We start from the raw sequence: 7,084 nt of genomic DNA, 5'->3' as shown, positions 1-7,084 counted from the left end.
GCACACTGGATTTCTCTTGCTTTTGATATGAACTGTCTGTCTCCACTGCAGGCAGAATGTTGCCAGCAGCTTTTTGTTATTGCATTATGTATGTACACACCCTGATGTGAACATACATTTTTAGAAATTTGAGGTTGTCTGAGTGGTAGCGATGCTGACAAACCCAGCTCAAATACACTGTATTACATACATTACTGAAGCGCTCGCATTCTGTTTGTGTCACAGACACAAGAGTTGCACTTGCTACCCTGAGGAAAATGTTTAAATATAAACATACTAGCCATGCTGCATGCACACACACACAGAGCTGTTAAAGAACCTGGAATTCGCTTATCTTTCTTAGTGGCTTTGGTCAGTCATGCACCTTTCCCCCAGCGGTTTATTAATTTGCTTTCTTTGAGTCCCCAGCCTCCTGCCATGGTTCCTGCTTCCTATTTCAGTTCCCTCCTTGCCTGTTCTTTGTCTCTCCTCTAGGCAGGGGGAGGGAGGGGTCCCGCAGCTCTCACTGCACTTTCCTCAGAACTTTCTCCAGTTGCCATGGAATGTTCTGGTTTCAACTTCCAGCCCTCTTGTTTAAAAGGCACCATCCAACACACCTTGCCTGCTTCTTTAGGTAAAAGCTAAGTATTCACCCCAAAGCATGGCAATTTCTTGGCAAGCAACCCGTTCACACTTGCCATGAGGACGCCAGCCCAGCGTGCTGGGAGCTCATCCTCCGAGTAGCCGCTGGGTGCTGGTTTAAGATTGACCACCAGCACCTTGCACTCCCAAGCAAATCACAAGGACACCAACAAAGCCGTTTGCCTTAGCTCCTCAGTGCTCCGACATGGCAATGCTGGATCTCTCCTTGTGGAACTTCCACTCCTGCTGTGCTGGCTTCCCCAGCACACATGAAGGACCACTTCGCTTAACTTTTTCTGGTTCCAAATTGACTTTGTCTCAGAATCTGAGACTATTAAAGTTGTCATTCAACTAGCATTTGTAACAATGTAGCCAAATCTATTTGCAAATAAGCAGGTTTTGCCATAATGAGACAAAATTTGGCTCATCAGTAAACAGAAGATGAAGCTCCCTAAATCTAATGTGATGACTAAATGTTATTTCCCCATGCTTAACTATGTAAGTGTACAGGTATGATTACCTGTGAACTCATTTATCATCACAACCATCTAGTAACTGTCTTGAAGACAAAGTTCAGATGATGTTAAGAAGTTTTAAATTTGAATTTAAAAATTAAAATTTTCAGTACACAGTATACAGAATTTCCTCCCCTTTTCAGACAATTTCTAATCTCTTCACTCTGACATCTTCTGCACTGTGGTCTGCTGAACTTCTTTTGAATTCACCTCTCTTAAATAAAGGCATTTTCCTCAGCTACTTTATTCAGCTTTTCACTATTTCCTGTCTCACTTCTGCTCTTGGGAATTCCTGAGCTGTGCCTAAATGTTTTGCAGCTGTCTGGTCCCTGCTGAAGCACTTTGATTGGTATTTCAATAGCATTAAAAATCCTCTTTTGCTCTGAACATGTGTGTACCATTTGGGACCGTACACTGTACATCGCTCACTTCACTGCAGATCGATTGCTACTGGCCTTACTCAGAAGTGCAGACCTTAAATTGGTCTGCAAATATATGAGGTAACAGATGCCCGTGTTACAGCTGAATTTATTCAAATATATTTGGGTGTATGGTAATTATACTTGAGTCATACCTATTTGTTGAACATTCTCAACTCATGAATCTGTGTAGGTCTTGAGGCTACTGAAATTTTTCAGAATAGCCTCCATTATTGTATTCATTAAGAAGTTGGTCACTATTATTATACTCATTAAGTTAGTCACTGTTTCCCATGGATTATATTAGTAGAGACATTTTTGCAGAGCACTTGTGCCAGCTCATTCAGTCATATGGTCATATGAACCACTTCCTTTTTATGTGTGTTCCACAGAAATATATAACATTGCGCATTTCATTGCACACTTGCAATTCCAGTGAGTAACTGTCAGCTATTCTGAGCTTTCACTGGAATTTTAATTAACTGTGACCGATCTGACGAGCAATTAATTCAGCATTCATTACTTGTTAGGTTGATTATTACTTAAATTTAGTTTTTAAAGCTTGCTCAATTTTTTATTGGGAATCATCCCATGAGAATGCTAACCCTAGCAGCAAGGATTCTCAGGCTTGGAGACAACACAGTTTCCTCTGTAATCCAGACGTGGGTTAGTAATTTGTCGGCTTTCTCCTCTTGTTTAAAAATACCTTGCATTCTCACCAAAATGACAGCAACTGCTAAAAGGGAGGTATATGATGCTACAAAAAGTACGCAGAAAGAATTGTTTTAAAAAGTGAAAGCTGCACTGTTTGCTTTTCTTCCTTCTGATCACTTACTGCACTCACGTGCTGTGTAGTCCATCTGTTGCATGGCAGCCCATGACAAAGTCTGGGGAGCTGATGCCAAACTACAGAACTTTTTGTTGTTAAACTAATTTAACACAGTCTTGGAAGCCAACCTTCGATACTTAATCTCCCTTTTGTTCCCCTCATTTCTTCACTCTGCCCAGTTTAACTTATTCTAGACCGCCTGGAACCAAAGCAGCCTGAGCCATTGAGAACAAGATTGCCACATTAAAAAGTCTGGTTAAAATGGGAATACAACCTGGGATTCCAACTAATCAGCTCCCCATGAATTAGGCATCCATGCCTAGCTAAACAAACCTGACAGACAACTTTCTCATGTAAAACATACATTACAATACAATCCTAAGTACACAATGCAAGTAGTGAATGTTTGGTATTTACAGATTAATAGCTAAACCACTGTGCTGTCCTGAGAAGGACAACTTCTCCATAAATACCAAGTAAAATGGCATTAAAAAGTTAACCCAGAGAGACAAGTACAAATAGATATATCTGTATTTCTTACAACATTCAGAAGACACACAACTCTCTGTCTATTGCCTCAGAAGTCAATTAAGATGTGAACTGCATCAACTTCTGGAGTCGCTTCACCTCAGGCAATCAGCCTTATGGTTCTATTGAAAACTCAGTAGCATAGATCGCAAAAATCTTAGCTTTTGATAGTGGGTTCGCAAAATCTCTTTCCTCTAAACAGGTGTGAGACTTGCCTTTAGCCAGCTCACTGCAGCCACCTTAAAAAGGTTTCTCTCCTCTTCAGCATGAGCAGTTCTTCCCTGAAGTACAACAGGGTTAATTAGCAGCCAGTTCTCAAACCAAAATACAATTCATGGAAAAAAAAGAAAGGTAAACTTGCAAAATTGTGATAATTGCAAAATTATTATTGTTACTACTACTACTAATACCCCAAACCAACAAAAATTAAGCAGGAAAATCACTTTAAAATGAACAGATTCTTTATATGCCTTAACTTGCAGTTACCTTTTTTTGTGAGGGGACTCTGGCAGGTTGGTTACAGTCTCCTACCCCTAATTCCTAAAATCATAAGTCCTCAGGTTGAGGTTCTCATTTTATACAGATTATTTTTCATGAGACTGGTGATAATTTCTGAGAGGATGTGAAATTTCAAGAGCCTTGTTTCACCTGCAATCATGATTTAATTTCCTCCCTGTCACCTCCCTCCCACTTTTTAAAACCCTGCAGAAATCCCCAACACGAAGCTAGAAACGTAGTCCCTAGCAAGTCCACAAACACACCTGTAGCATGAGCACAGCTGTTTGCCCGGATATTCTACAGCTTCTGTCATGAGGTGAATTACCAAACCCACAAGTGCTGTACTACCAGTGTGGCTCTTAAGCTAAAACTACCTTCTCAGCACACGCTGAACCGACTTGATATCCACAAGTACTTTGCCATGAAAAAGGAATTTAAAAATACCTAAATAAGTGAGCATGTACTGCTTATTTTTAAGAAGGGTCTTTATGTGATTCTAATGAAGCACACACTACACAAACTATCACGATTCATTTAATACTCTCAGTTTTTACCATGTATTTTACAATGGTGAATTTTACGTAGTTATCCAAAAGCCTTGCAAGCCTCTTCTCAACCTACTTAGTTTGCATCTCACGTAAGTAAAACTCTTACTCAAGCCCAAATGACAGCTGATTCAGAAAGAATTTCAGAATTTGGTTCATAATGAAGCAGCTTATTTAAAATTGGTAGTTTGATATAGAAAACACATGAAATGCATTAACTACTCAGCTCTCCTGCTGAAGTGATCTACAGCTATCATACTTGCAGGGCAGTGCTATGGAAACATGGAAGTTTCAATCATTCTGCGGCAACTGCACATTCCTGTTGTGCAAAAATAAAACTGAGGCATAAGTAAAGGAAATGACTTGCTTGGAATCAATAAGTCAGCAGTACCGGAGTGTGTAAAACATGAATTTCTGTACCCCGTGTCTGCTACAACCCTTCATCGCTCAGATCTTGCTACTGAGGTATGTGCCATTTCAATCACATTGTTGTCATTGTAGCTTGATGAAGCACAAACTCCTGTTTTTTTCCCAGTCACCAATTCTATACTGTGTCATGTTTCTCAGTCGTTTGATGAGACAGCCTTTATTTCAGATGCACTTTTCCTGCATTTTCTAAATACCCTGTAGAATACCGCTTTCCTTATCTTATTAAAAATATTATTAGAAGAGTGCATGCTGTCAGTTTATCAGTTAGTAAGTCATGCAACTACTTAATCATTTGGGCTTTTGTACTCTGTATTTGAATCTTTATTCATTATTGTCTGACAAAGTAGGCAGTTGGCCACCTGAGACTCTGCAACTGTTGTGCAATTTACAACCTTTGGAAATACACCCTCTCTTGCACTTTCAAGATTTCCTAAGTGGAATTATCTCAATTTAAAAACATACATAGACATTTTTAGAAAAAAATGGCAATTCACGTACTCCATCTTCCATCAGTGCCCACTATGAAGCTCAATTAACCTTTTGAGTAGATCTCAGTCTTTTGCATCTCCTTTCATTTCCTCTCAGGTTCCATTGGGGGCTTTTTCCTCTTCTGACATTATATCAAATTTTCTATGAATATTTTCCTTGATTTTTCCCCTCTTTCCTTCTCTGACTTTTTTTTTTAGCACACTTGAATCATTTGCTCTCCATTTTCTAGTCTTGACTGCCGTCCTCAGAGGACATAATTTATCTATTCCCGATTACCCACCTTTCAGTCACTTTCCCAGTTGTCACACCTCACTTTCCACGGTCATAACCACCCTGGTTCTCCAAGCGCTACATAGCAGAAAACACCTTTCTATTAAAAAAATCACAGCAGAAAGTGTTCATTTGGCTAGGGAAAAAAAAAAAAAAAGAGATAAAATTTTTTTATTAATTAAATTCTTACTCCTTTCAGGTCATTGAAGACTCAACACTGAAAAAAAAATTTTTAGGTACCTAAATTCCTTATAGGATCTTTGCTTTCCTTTCTGGTAAAAAAAAAAGGATTTAAGAGTATGTACTGAGCAGTTGTGCATTAAGAACACTATGAATATCTAAACCAGGAAATCAAGACCCACCCAGTGACATCTTTGTTCATTCAGCCCACACGTGGAAAAACAAATTTGAGTGAGATTCAATATATGGGATTCAGAGAGAGTTTGTAAGAATGACTATTACTGTTGCTCCCGACAATCTCTGAAGTCAGCCAACAGCTCCTGCAGAAATAGAGGTGCTCTTAAACCCGGACTGAGCATTCAGAACTTGCATTTTTCTCAGTGTTTTTCCTGTTACTAAAAGGACCACAAATGTGGACTGATTGTATGGCTAAATTCAGCTGAAGCATAAACAAGTCCCAGTTCTGTTTGAAGTAGGAAAAAATCTATATCTGGACCAAATCTTCTATGTCCTCTGTTGAAAATGGATATTGTTCATGAGGAATAAATAAAAACTATGAACAATTATACAGTGGTAGGTGCATTTATATTTACTCTATCTTAGCTGAGCTAACATTACCAGGAACACTAATCCCATTTTATTTGAGATTCTATTTTTGTAAGCGCTGTATAAGCTTATATTAATGACAGTTCCTACTATAAAGAGTTTATGACATTAAAGGCTGCTTTTTTGATTACGATGAGACAAGCAGGGGATATGCAGAGGCAGAAAGAGATAGCGGTGTGGTTTACACTGCACTAGCGCTTTTCTTGTTTTTGTTCTTTTCACCAGAAGTTAAAGATGACTTAAGGATCTGTAACAATTCTGTTACCAATACTGTTGTAGGTTAGTTAAATGCTGGCAATCCAGCAATACACAGAATCCCATCTGAAGACAAGGCAGGTGGTTCTGCAAGAGTGCTATTATAAACCTTCTACAGTATGGCCCAGGGGAGTATACTTTTGGCTAAAAACCGTGTTGTCTCTAGATACATCATATAAAACGAGATTTTATAACAATTTGAATCACCAGAGCCTTTCTGGAAAGGTTACTGGAGAAAAGGGTTTCTAGAAATGATTCCAATTCAGACATAATATGACAGGGAAACAAACATAGGGACTCTAAAATCCTCAAAATTTCTAAAAATGTATTTATGTCATACAAATACTTTTCATTCCTAATCCAACTGTTAGACTTCTTGTGATACTGTCGAGAGCTGGAGATACTAATCTCTTTAAATTTTGAAGGGGCCATTAAAAAAATCCTTTCTCTGTTTAATTAGGCTGCATTCAATGGACGGTTACAGCTGTCCCTGGGGTAAAGTGGTGTGGGCTGGGCTCAGCTGAGAGGAGCCCTCAGAAAGCCTCGGTGTTTAAGTCCAGCTCCAGAAGGCTCTGCTACGAGCAGAGTAGCAACTCTACTGAGTCAGCAGGGCTGTGGAGCACATTTGCACATAACGCATCTGGTGATGAGCAGCAGTAACCGCCTTACGAGCAGGGCGGGGGCCGATCTCCGCGAACGTGGAAGCGCCAGGTGCAGTTTAACCCGGGGCAGGGCACACGGCAGCTCCCTCAGGGGCAGCGGGACGCCCGGCTCACCGCTCTGCCCCCTGCACACCGCGCTCTTCCTCACAGACGGGCAGCCAGAGCCGCAGCCGCTCACGGGCGAGGCCTCAGCCTCACAACCACCGTTCTTCTCCCATCAGTTCTCTCGCACACGCGG

Source organism: Columba livia, chromosome 17 (assembly GCF_036013475.1).
Source record: "Columba livia isolate bColLiv1 breed racing homer chromosome 17, bColLiv1.pat.W.v2, whole genome shotgun sequence".
In the NCBI taxonomy this organism is placed as follows: Eukaryota; Metazoa; Chordata; class Aves; order Columbiformes; family Columbidae; genus Columba; species Columba livia.
This window is presented reverse-complemented; position numbering follows the sequence as displayed.